Consider the following 12,881-nt stretch of genomic DNA (forward strand, 5'->3'; position numbering starts at 1 on the left):
TGTCACCGAGCTACACCGGTGTCACCAAGCCACAAAATGGGGCCACCCTGGTGTCACCAACTGCCCTGGTGTCACCGAGCCACACACCAGGGCCACCCTGGTGTCACCAAGCTACACCGATCATGCCAGGGCCAGCCCGGTGTCACCAAACCACTCTGGTGTCACTGAGCCGCCCCAGGGTCCCCAAGACATACGCCAGGGCCAGCCTGGTGGCTACACTGGTGTCACCAAGACACCCCGGTGTCCCCGAGCTGTGCCAGTGTCCCCGAGCTGTGCTGGTGGCACTGAGTGTCCCCGAGCTGTGCCGGTGTCCCCGAGCTGTGCCTGTGGCACTGAGTGTCCCCAAGTTGTGCCGGTGTCCCCGGGCTGTGCCGGTGTCCCCGAGCTGTGCCTGTGGCACTGAGTGTCCCCGAGCTGTGCCGGTGTCCCCGAGCTCTACCAGTGTCCCCGAGCTGTGCCGGTGTCCCCGGGCTGTGCCGGTGGCCGCGGTGTCACCGAGCCCCAGGCACTGTCAATAATTCATGAGAAGCAGCGGCTGCTCTGCTCCCGCAGCTCAGGTTACCCCGCCCGGCCCGGCCAGCACCAGCGCGGTGGCGCGGCACTGTCACCTGTGTCACCTGTGTCACTGGTGTCACCAGGCCTGGCACTGTCACCTGTGTCACCAGTGCCACCTGTGTCACCTGTGTCACCAGTGTCACCAGTGTCACCAGTGTCACCAGGCCTGGCACTGTCACCTGTGTCACCTGTGTCACCTGTGTCACCTGTGTCACCAGGCCTGGCACTGTCACCTGTGTCACCGGTGTCACCTGTGTCACCTGTGTCACTGGTGTCACCAGGCCTGGCACTGTCACCAGTGTCACCAGTGCCACCTGTGTCACCTGTGTCACCAGTGCGACCTGTGTCACTGGGCCTGGCACTGTCACCAATGTCACCTGTGTCACTGGTGTCACCAGGCCTGGCACCGTCACCTGTGTCACCTGTGTCACCTGTGTCACCTGTGTCACCGGACCTGGCACTGTCACCTGTGTCACCTGTGTCACTGGGCCTGGCACTGTCACCAGTGTCACCAGTGTCACCACTGTCACCAGGTCTGGCACTGTCACCAGTGTCACCAGTGTCACCAGTGTCACCAGTGTCACCTGTGTCACCGGGCCTGGCACTGTCACCAGTGTCACCTGTGTCACCGGACCTGGCACTGTCACCAGTGTCACCACTGCCACCAGGCCTGGCACTGCCACCCGCAGCCACCAGTGCCACCCGCTGACACCAGACGACGCATTCTGCCACCACTGCCACCACTGCCACCGCTGCCACTTCTGCCACCAGGCCTGGCACTTTCTGCCACCTTCTGCCACTGCTGCCACCCTCTGTCACCTGCTGTCACCCTCTGCCACCACCTGTCACACTCTGCCACCCTCTGTCACCCTCTGTCACCCTCTGCCACTGCTGTCCCTAGGCCTGGCACCCCTGCCCGGGCTGCGGGGCTCCCACAGAGACAGTGCCATCCCCCATTCCCATCCCCACCCCCATCCCCATTCCCATCCCCATCCCCAATCCCATCCCTAATCCCATTCCATTCCCATCCCTGTTCCCGTTCCTGTTCCCATCCCCATTCCCATCCCATCCCATCCCCATTCCCATTCCCATTCCCATTCCCATTCCCAATCCCAATCCCATCCCCATTCCCATTCCCATTCCCATCCCCAATCCCATTCCCATTCCCATTCCCATCCCCAATCCCATTCCCATTCCCATTCCCATTCCCATCCCCATCCCCATTCCCATTCCCATTCCCATTCCCATTCCCATCCCCATCCCCATTCCCATTCCCATTCCCATTCCCATTCCCATTCCTGTTCCCATTCTCACGCTGCCCCTGCCAGTGGGAGATGCCGAGGGACACTCGGTGCTCCCCCAGCCGTGCCGGGGGATCCCGGGGAATTCAGGGGGATTCAGAGGATTCAGGGAATTCGGGGGTTCAAGGGATTCAGGGGATCCCGGGATCTGGGAGAATTCAGGGAATTCGGGGATTTGGGGGATTCAGGGGATTCTGGGATCCGTGGGAATTCAGGGAATTCGGGGGTTTGGGGGATTCGGGGGATCCGGGGATTTGGGGGATTCAGGGGATCCCGGGATCCAGGGGAATTCAGGGAATTCAGGGATCTGGGGGATTTCAGGGAATTCAGGAATTCGGGGGATTCCAAGATCCGGTAGAATTATGGGGATTCAGGGATTTGGGGGAATTTGGGGGATTCAGGGGAGTCACGGGATTAAGGGATTTGGGAATTCCTTGATCCAGGGGATTTCACGGGATTCAGGGATTTGGGGAATTCCAGGATCCGTGGGATTTCAGGGATTCGGGGGAATTCAGGGGATTTCAGGGAGTTGGGGGAGTTGGGGATTCGGGGCATTTCAGGGAATCAGGGATTTAGGGGATTTGGGAATTCAGGGGAGTCGGGGATTCGGGGGAATTCAGGGGAATTCAGGGGAATTCAGGGAATTCAGGGAATGCCACCCCACGGGTCCCCACTGCATCCCAGAGTTCCTGGTGCTCCTGGAGCCACGGGAAAAGCTGGAGCAGCACATCCCACTCCCTCTCCCTGTTCCCTGGCTCTGCTCATCCCAATTCCTCTCCCGGAGCTCTCCAGGGACCCTCCATCCGCCGCTTTTCCCTGGAAAATCCCGGAGCGGCCCGGCTGCCTCATCCCTGCTGAGCACAAATCCCTGTCCCGGCTCTTCCCGGAGATCAATCCCATCCCAAATCCCTTCACGGCGGGAAAACGGAATTCCCCCTCTGGAATACTTGGAGAGGGGAAGTGAGCCCGGGATGTGAGAAGGGAACAGGAGCCTGGAACACCGAGAGGTGGGGAAAGGGAGCTTGGAACATCGGGAGATGGGAAAAGGAGCTCGGGCTGCATCCCGGGAATGCAGGAGATGGGAAAAAGAGACCAAGTTTTCCCCCTGGAACACCGAGAGACGGGAAAAGGGAGCCTGGAACACCGGGAGATGGGAAAAGGAGCTCGGGCTGCATCCCGGGAATGCAGGACGGGGGAAAAGGAGCCCGGGTTTTCCTCCTGGAATGCAGGAGAGGGGAAAAGGAGCTCGGGCTGCTTCCCTGGAAACTATGAGAGGAGAGGGGGAGTCCAAGCTGCTTCCCTGGAACATGGAGAAATGGGAAAAGGAGCTCGGGCTGCATCCCGGGAATGCAGGAGTTGGGATAAAGAGCCCAAGATTTTCCCCTGGAACACGGAGGGATGGGAAAAGGAGCCCAGGTTTTCTTTCCGGGATGCAGGAGAGGGGAAAAGGAGATCGGGCTGCATCCCTGGAATGCAGAAGATGAGAAAAGAAGCCCAGGTTTTCCTCCTGGAATTCCGGGAGTTGGGAAAAGGAGCTCGGGCTCTATCCTGGGAATGCGGGAGATGGGAAAAGGAGCTCAGGTTTTCCCGCTGGAAACTGTGAGAGGAGAGGGGGAGTCCAAGCTGCTTCCCGGGAATGCGGGAGAGGTGAAAAGGAGCCTGGAACACCGGGAGATGGGAAAAGGAGCCCAGGATTTCCCCCTGGAACATGGGAGAGGAGAGTGGAGAGTCCAAGCTGCTTCCCTGGAATGCGGGAGAGGGGAAAAGGAGCCTGGAACACCGGGAGATGGGAAAAGGAGCTCGGGCTGCTTCCCTGGAACACCGGGAGAGGGGAAAAAGAGCCCAGGATTTCCCCCTGGAACATGGGAGAGGAGAGTGGAGAGTCCAAGCTCCATCCCTGGAATGCGAGAGAGGGGAAAAGGAGCTCGGGCTGCATCCCTGGGACATGGAGAAATGGGAAAAGGAGCTCGGGCTGCATCCCTGGAACACTGGAAAAGAGAAAAGGAGCTCGGGCTGCCTCCCGGGAGTGCAGGAGATGGGGAAAAGAGCCCAGGTTTTCCCCCTGGAAACTGTGAGAGGAGAGTGCGGAGTCCAAGCTCCATCCCTGGAATGCAGGAGAGGAGAAAAGGAGCTCGGGCTGCATCCCTGGAACACTGGGAGAGGGAAATGGAGCCCGGGTTTCCCCCTGGAATGCAGGAGATGGGAAAATGAGCTCAGGTTTTCCCGCTGGAAACTGTGAGAGGAGAGGGGGAGTCCAAGCTGCTACCCTGGAATGCGGGAGAGGGGAAAAGGAGCCTGGAACACCGGGAGATGGGAAAAGGAGCTCGGGCTGCATCCCTGGAACACCGGGAGAAGGGAAAAAGGAGCCCAGGATTTCCCCCTGGAACATGGGAGAGGAGAGGGGGAGTCCAAGCTGCTTCCCTGGAATGCGGGAGAGGACAAAAGGAGCTCGGGCTGCATCCCTGGGACATGGAGAAATGGGAAAAGGAGCTCGGGCTGCATCCCTGGGACATGGAGAAATGGGAAAAGGAGCTCGGGCTGCATCCCTGGGACATGGAGAAATGGGAAAAGGAGCTCGGGCTGCTTCCCTGGAAACTGCAAGAGGAGAGTGGCGAGTCCAAGCTGCTTCCCTGGAACATGGAGAGATGGGGAAAGGAGCCTGGAACACCGGGAGATGGGAAAAGGGAGCCCGGGTTTCCTCCTGGAACATGGGAGAGGAGAGTGGGGAGCCCAGGCTGCTTCCCTGGAATGCAGGAGATGGGAAAAGGAGCTCGGGCTGCATCCCTGGGACATGGAGAAATGGGAAAAGGAGCTCGGGCTGCTTCCCTGGAAACTGCGAGAGGAGAGTGGCGAGTCCAAGCTGCTTCTCTGGAACATGGAGAGATGGGGAAAGGAGCCTGGAACAGCGGGAGATGGGAAAAGGGAGCCCGGGTTTCCTCCTGGAACATGGGAGAGGAGAGTGGGGAGTACAAGCTCCATCCCGGGAATGCAGGAGATGGGAAAAGGAGCTCGAGCTGCTTCCCTGGAAACTGTGAGAGCAGAGGGGGAGTCCAAGCTGCTTCTCTGGAACACCGGGAGATGGAAAGAGGAGCCCGGGTTTCCCCCTGGAATGCAGGGAGAGGAGAGAGGGGAGTTCAAGCTGTTCCCGTGGAATGCAGGAGGGAAGGGAAAAGGAGCCTGGAACACCGGGAGATGGGGAAAGGAGCTCGGGTTTCTCCCTGGAATGTAGGAGATGGGAAGAGGAGCCCAGGTTTTCCCCCTGGAAACTGTGAGAGGAGAGGGGGAGTCCAAGCTGCTTCTCTGGAACATGGAGAGATGGGGAAAGGAGCCTGGAACAGCGGGAGATGGGAAAAGGGAGCCCGGGTTTCCTCCTGGAACACGGGAGAGGAGAGTGGGGAGTACAAGCTCCATCCCGGGAATGCAGGAGAGGGGAAAAAGGAGCTCGGGTTTCCCCCTGGAATGCAGGAGGTGGGAAAAGGGAGCCCAGGTTTTCCTCCTGGAACATGGGAGAGGAGAGGGGGAGTTCAAGCTGCTCCCCTTGGAATGCGGGAGAGACGGGAAAAGGAGCCTGGAACACCGGGAGATGGGAAAAGGAGCCTGGGTTTTCCCCCTGGAACACCGAGAGATGGAAAAAGGAGCTCGGGCTGCTTCCCTGGAAACTGTGAGAGGGAAAAAGGAGCCCGGGTTTCCCCCTGGAACACCGAGAGATGGGAAAAAGGAGCTCGGGCTGCATCCCGGGAATGCGGGAAAGGGGAAAAAGGAGCCTGGGCTCCATCCCGGGAATGCAGAAGGGGGAAAAAAAGGAGCTCGGGCTCCATCCCGGGAATGCGGGAGGGGGAAAAAGGAGCTCGGACTCCATCCCGGGAATGCAGGAAAGGGGAAAAAGGAGCCCGGGTTTCCCCCTGGAACACCGAGAGATGGGAAAAGGAGCTCGGGCTCCATCCCGGGAATGCAGGAAAGGGGAAAAAGGAGCTCGGGCTCCATCCCGGGAATGCAGGAAAGGGGAAAAAGGAGCTCGGGCTCCATCCCGGGAATGCGGGAGAGGGGAAAAAGGAGCCTGGGCTCCATCCCGGGAATGCAGGAAAGGGGAAAAAGGAGCTCGGGCTCCATCCCGGGAATGCAGAAGGGGGAAAAAAAGGAGGCCCCCCCCCCCCCCCCGGTCGTGGCCACCCCCATCCCGTGTCCCCTCCCTCCCCGCACTCCACACGTGCCTCGCCACCCGCACGTGGTGCCGCGCGGGGGAGGCTGGAATTTTTTAGGAGCTGGAAATCTCGGCAGAACCTTCCCTAGCGTAGCGCTGTTGGGCTCCTGGAATTTTTGGGGGGGGTTTTTAGGGGGTTTTGGGGGTGGTTTCGCGCACTCCACCCTGCCAAGAGCGAGAGCGAACAGCACCAACCACAGGAGGATCGGCCGGGAATGATTCACGGCAGAATTCCCGCAATATTGAGAATATTCAGGAATTATCTGTTGGTTGGGATATTTAGGCTGTTCCAAAAAACAACCCCAAACCAAGAATTAATTTATAAAAAAAAAACAACAAAATTACATCCATGCCCCATCCCTGGAAGTTCCCAAAGCCAGGTTGGAGCAACCGGGGAGGACAAAAATTTGTCCCTGCCCATGGATCAGGACGAAGTCTCGACTCCCTTCCGCCCAAAACCATTCCAGGATCATTTTCCGGGAATAAAAAGCCCCTCCTCGGTTCCTTTTTTCGCCCTTTTGGCCTCGCCCAGAGCTCCTGTGCAGGTGCGGGAAGCACAAAGAACCCGCGGGGTTACGTAAGAGGAATTTTGGGAATTCGCTGCCTCCGTCAGCCACAGGTCAGCCCTGGGACAGAAGTTTTTTAGGGAAGTTGGTCCAGGGGAGATCCAGAGGGGACCTGCAGCTGCTCAGCTCTGGGATCTCCATCCTCAGAGCCGGGTTGGGAAGAGCACAGAGGGGGAAATTCACTTTTCCGGCGGCTGCTGAAGGCGTTGGGGGGTGGGGGATTTACCAGCCGAGGCCCAGCGGGGAACACAACCCCCCCTAAAATCCCATAAATCCCATAAAACCTCCTGCTCGGGGCTGTCCGGCACCCCCTGAGTGCGGGGAGCAGCTCCAGAGCCTCGCCAGACCGAACTCCCTGCACAACTTGAGCTCCCACACCCGGGAAAAATCGGGATTTTGGAGGGGAGATCCACTCAGTTCTGCCCAAACCACGAGCGGGGGGAGGGTGGGGGAGAGTCACGAAATCAGGCCTCGGCCAAAAAAAAAAAAAATAAATCCTCCCCCAAAACGCTCCTGCCGCACGCGCTGCCTGCCGTTCCCAGGAAAATCGTCCCCCAAAAGCCCCAAAATCCCCCAAAATCGCAGCTCTCCAGCACGAGCGCATCTCCGCAAACCCCGTTCTTCGCTTTTCTCCCCTCACCAACCCCCCCCCCCCCGCCCCCCGAAAGAAAAGCAGCAGCGCTCGGCATCATCCCACGCTCGCCGGGCAACCCTCGCTGTCCATTCCCAGCTCCCCGGTGCCAGCCTGGAATGCCGAGCCTCGGCCTCCTCCCTCCGCCCACCCCCGGGCACCCACGGAACGCCCCGGGGACACCCACGGGTACCCGCGGAACGCCCCGGGGACACCCACGGGTACCCACGGAACGCCCCGGGGACACCCACGGGTACCCGCGGCCCCCCGCACATCCCATCCCGCACATCCCGCGCATCCCGCGCATCCCTCGGCCGCCCCCGCCGAGCTCTCCGCCTCTCCCCGCTGCCTCCCCGGTGTGTCCCCGGTGTGTCCCCCGGTACCTGATGGCGGCCCGAGCCACCATCGCCGCGGCGGCCGCCGGCGGCGGAGCGGGGCGGGAGCGGCGCGGGGCGGGGGCGGCGGCGGGGCCGGGCGGGGAGCGGCGCGCACGGCGGATCCCCCGCGGGTTCGGCCCCCGCCGCCGCCAGCGGGGCTCAGTTTTTAGGAGTTGTCATGGCAACGGCCAGCCCGGTGCGCACGGGAAGGGGCGGGCGCACGGAAAAACTTCAGCTGCTCCGCGGGGCTCCCCGGTACCCGCCGAGCTCCGGTGGATCCCACGCTCCCCGGTTCTTGCCGCGGGGCGCGGTGTTCCCCACACCGCGCTATGGGGGATTCGCCCCACAGCCACCGGGGGGAGGCGTGGGGGGCGGGGGGCAGCGCCCACCCCCGCTCCGGGCACCGGGAGCGGCGCCGCTGCCTCCTCGGAGCTCCGGGACCCATCCCGGTGAGCCCGGGGTGAGGCAGCGGCACCGCCCCAGCCCCTTCCGTGGGTTCTGCCGCGGTGGTCCCGGCCCCGCAGCGGCGCTGGGGAGAGGGGGAGCCCCCCAAGATCGCGTTCGGGGGGCGGCAGGAGCGCCCCCCGGGCCGGGTCGGTGCCGGTACCTGTCTCGGTGGTCCTGCTCCGGCCGCGGCCGCTCCGCTGCTGGCGCCCGCGGGACCGGATCCCGCAGGAAACTCCCGGCTCCGGCAGCAGCTCGGCCCCTTTCCTGCCAGGAAGGGACAACCGGCACCGCCGGCCACCGCCCCGCCGGGCCGCGTCCTGCCCGCTGCGAGGGGACAGCGCGGGGCACGGGAGGGGACAGCGGGGGGCACGGGAGGGGACAGAGCGGGGCACGGGAGGGGACAGAGGGGGACACGGGAGGGGACAGCTGGGGGAACACGAGGGGAAAGCGGGGAACCCACCGGGACAGAGCGGGGAACCCGAGGGGAAAGCGGGGAACCCACCGGGACAGATCGGGACACTGCCAGTGGGGACGGGGCACAGGGGGGCACGGGGGGCACGGGCGACTGCGGGTGACAGGGGAATGTGGGTCAGGGCCAGCTTTGGGGTCAGTGCCAGCTTTGGGGTCAGGGCCAGCTTTGGGGTCAGTGCCAGCTTTGGGGTCAGTCCCGGCTTTGGGGTCAGTCCCAGCTTTGGGGTCAGGGCCAGCTTTGGGGTCAGTGCCAGCTTTGGGGTCAGTCCCGGCTTTGGGGTCAGTGCCAGCTTTGGGGTCAGTGCCAGCTCCGGACGCGGGCCAGGCCCTATCAGGAGCACAGGAAACACCTTGGAGGGACCGGGATTGTCCCTTCCTGAGGGACCCGGGCGGGACAAACCCTGCACGGGACAGACCCGAGTGGGACAGACCCGGCACGGGACAGACCCGGGACAGACCCGGTACTGAACAGACCCGGGTGGGGACAGACCCGGGTGGGGACAGACCCGGGACAGAGCCGGTACGGGACAGAGCCGGTACGGGACAGATCCGGGACAGAGCCTGGACAGACCCGGGTGGGGACAGACCCAGGCGGGGACATTCCGGCAGCACGGCCCGGACACAGGGACACGGGGACAGAGGGACACGGGGACAATGGGACAGAGGGACACGGGGACAATGGGACAGAGGGACACGGGGACAGTGGGACAGAGGGACACGGGGACAATGGGACACAGGGACAAAGGGACACGGGGACAAAGGGACACAGGGACACGGGGGTGGGTCACAGCTCCGGCCAGGCACAGGGCCACGTCACGGCGCTGCCACCCTTGGGGACACGGGGACAAGGTCACAGCTCCGGCCGGACACAGGGCCACGTCACGGCGCTGCCACCCTTGGCATGGCGGGAGTGACTCACCCTCGCCCCATGGCTGTCCCCGTGTCCCCTCCCCTGTCCCCTGACTGTCTCCAGACCCCTCCAGCTGTCCCCCCTGGATGTCCCTGTCCCCTCTTTCCTGTCACCTGGACGTCCCCATCCCCCCCTTTCCTGTCACCTTACTGTCCCCCTGCCCTCTTTCCTGTCCCCTGACTGTCCCCCTGCCCCCTTTTCCTGTCCCCTGGATGCCGCCCTGCCCCCCTTTATGTCCCCTGACTGTCCCCCTGCCCCCCTTTCCTGTCCCCTGGATGTCCCCTCTGTCCCTCCAGCTGTCCCCTGCAGGAGCTCAGCCGTGTGACACCTTCGCCACCCTGGCTGCTGCCACCGCCCCCCGGCAGTGCCACTTCGGCAGTGTCACCCTGGCAGTGTCACCCCGGCCCCTGACAGTGTCACCCTGACCCCTGGCAGTGTCACCCGGCAGTGTCACCCTGGCAGTGTCACCCCGGCCCCCGGCAGCGCCACCCTGGCCCCCGACAGTGTCACCCTGACCCCTGGCAGTGCCACCCTGACCCCGGTAGTGTCACCCTGGCAGTGTCACCCGGCAGTGTCACCCCGGCCCCCGGCAGCGCCACCCTGGCCCCCGACAGTGCCACCTCGGACCGTGGCTGCTGCCACCTTCCGGCGGTGTCACCTGGCTCCCGGCAGTGCCACACAGCAGTGCCACCCTTGTCCCTGGCAATGCCACCCTGGCAGTGTCACCCTGGCCCCTGGCAATGCCACCCTGGCAGTGTCACCCTGGCCATGTCACCCGGCAGTGTCACCATGGCAATGTCACCCGGCAGTGTCACCCTGGCAGTGTCAGCTGGCAGTGTCACCATGGCAGTGCCACCCTGGCCATGTCACCCTGGCCGTGTCACCCGGCAATGTCACCCTGGCAGTGTCACCATGGCAGAGTCACCTGGCAGTGTCAGCTGGCAGTGTCACCCTGACAGAGTCACCTGGCAGTGTCACCTGGCAGTGTCGCCATGGCAATGTCACCCTGGCAGTGTCACCTGGCAGTGTCACCTGGCAGTGTCACCATGGCAGTGCCACCCTGGCAGTGTCACCCGGCAGTGTCACCCAGCAGTGCCACCCTGGCCATGTCACCCTGGCAGTGTCAGCTGGCAGTGTCACCCTGGCAGTGTCACCTGGCAGTGCCACCCTGGCAGTGTCACCCTGGCAGTGTCACCCTGGCAGTGTCACCATGGCAGCGTCACCTGGCAGTGTCACCTGGCAGTGTCACCATGGCAGTGCCACCCTGGCAGTGTCACCCAGCAGTGTCACCCTGGCCGTGTCACCCGGCAATGTCACCCTGGCAGTGTCACCATGGCAGTGTCACCTGGCAGTGTCACCCTGACAGTGTCACCATGGCAGCGTCACCTGGCAGTGTCACCTGGCAGTGTCACCATGGCAGTGCCACCCTGGCAGTGTCACCCAGCAGTGTCACCCTGGCCGTGTCACCCGGCAATGTCACCCTGGCAGTGTCACCATGGCAGTGCCACCCTGGCAGTGTCACCCTGGCAGTGTCACCATGGCAGTGTCACCTGGCAGTGTCACCTGGCAGTGTCACCCCAGTATCACCCTGACAGTATCACCCGGCAATGTCACCCTGGCCATGTCACCCTGGCAGTGTCACCCTGGCAGTGTCACCTGGCAGTGTCACCCTGGCAGTGTCACCCTGGCAGTGTCACCCTGGCCATGCCACCCTGGCAGTGTCACCCTGGCAGTGCCACCCGGCAGTGTCACCTGGCAGTGTCACCCGGCAGTGTCACCTGGCAGTGTCACCTGGCAGTGTCACCGCCAGAGCTGTCACCTTTGTCCCCACTCCTGTCCCCAGGCCCCGGGGACAAGTCCACACCTGGCATTTGTGTCCCTTCCTGGTCCCCGCTGTCCCCGGGAGCGGCGCCAGGATTTGTCATTTGCTCGGGATCCGGAGATTTCCATTGGGAATTTTGGGGGGTTTTTTGGGATTTTTTATCCTCATGGAGAGGAAAATTCCTGGATTTCCTTCGGGAGAGCCGAGCAGGCGCCGCTTCCTGCGGGCTGCTCCCGAATTCCAGGATTCCCGAATTCCAGGATTCCCGAATTCCAGGATTCCCGAATTCCAGGATTTCCAAATTCCAGGATTCCCGAATTCCGGGATTCCTGAATTCCAGGCTTCCCAAAGTCTGGGATTCCCAAATTCCGGGATTCCAGAATTGCAGGATTCCCAAAGTCTGGGATTCCTGAATTCCAGGATTCCCAAATTCCAGGATTCCCACTTCCAGGATTCCCGAATTCCAGGCTTCCCAAAGTCTGGGATTCCTGAATACTAGTATTCCCAAATTCCAGGATTCCCGAATTCTAGGATTCCCGAATTCTAGGAATCCGGAATTCTGGGAATCCTGAATACCAGTATTCCCAAATTCTAGGATTCCTGAATTCTGGGATTCCCGAATTCCAGGCTTCCCAAATTCCAGGATTTCCAAATTCCAGGATTCCCAAATTCCAGGATTCCTGAGTTCCAGGATTCCTGAATTCCAGGATTCCTGAATTCCAGGCTTCCCAAAGTCTGGGATTCCCAAATTCCAGGATTCCCGAATTCCAGGATTCCCAAATTCCAGGATTCCCAAATTCCAGGATTCCCGAATTCTAGGAATCCCAAATTCTGGGAATCCTGAATACCAGTATTCCCAAATTCTAGGATTCCTGAATTCTGGGATTCCCAAATTCCAGGATTCCCGAATTCCGGGAGCTTGCAAAGGAGCCAGGAAAATTCCCACAGAGCTGGGAATGAATCCCGGTGGGGCAGGGAGGGAACAGGAGCGGGGATGGTGGGAATGGGATCAGGAATGGGATCGGGAATGGGATCAGGAATGAGATCAGGAATGGGACCGGGAATGGGATCAGGAATGGGATCGGGAATGGGATCAGGAATGGGATCGGGAATGGGATCAGGAATGAGATCAGGAATGGGATCTGAAATGGGATCAGGAATGGGACCGGGAATGGGATCAGGAATGGGATCGGGAATGGGATCAGGAATGGGACCGGGAATGGGATCTGAAATGGGATTGGGAGTGGGATCAGGACCAGGAATGGGACTGGGAATGGCATTGGGAATTGGATTGGGAATGGGAATTCCTGCTTGGGAAAACACGTGGGGGCGCTGGTGGTGAGAATGGGGCTGGATCCTCACACGGGAATGGGACCAGGAATGGGATCAGGAATGGGAATTCCTGCTTGGGAAAACACCTGGGATGGCGGGAATGGGGTCAGATCCTTGAGCAGGAATGGGATCAGTAATGGGACTGGGAATGGGAATCAGGAATGGGAATTTCTACTTGGAAAAACACGTGGGGGTGCTGGGATGGTGGGAATGGGGCCAGAGCCTCGCACGGGAATGGGATCAGGAAGGGGATCGGGAATGGGATTGG

At 61.6% G+C, this 12,881-nt stretch overlaps 1 protein-coding gene across 4 annotated transcripts in view; it reads right to left on the reverse strand.

The window, feature by feature from the left end:
* SHANK3 (SH3 and multiple ankyrin repeat domains 3) overlaps positions 1-8,304 on the reverse strand; it is a 163,146-nt gene extending 154,842 nt beyond the window's left edge. For 3 of the 4 annotated variants that reach the window (XM_086886258.1, XM_086886255.1, XM_086886259.1), the window contains exon 1: positions 8,239-8,304. The gene's annotated coding sequence lies outside the window, so the exon portion shown is untranslated. Of the gene's footprint in view, positions 1-7,637; positions 7,688-8,238 lie in introns of those variants that run through there. The other variant, XM_086886256.1, reaches the window with a different exon arrangement.
* Between the last annotated feature and the right edge of the window lie 4,577 nt (positions 8,305-12,881).

This window comes from Cyanistes caeruleus, chromosome 4 (genome assembly GCF_971803275.1).
Source record: "Cyanistes caeruleus chromosome 4, bCyaCae1.hap1.1, whole genome shotgun sequence".
Classification (NCBI taxonomy): Eukaryota; Metazoa; Chordata; class Aves; order Passeriformes; family Paridae; genus Cyanistes; species Cyanistes caeruleus.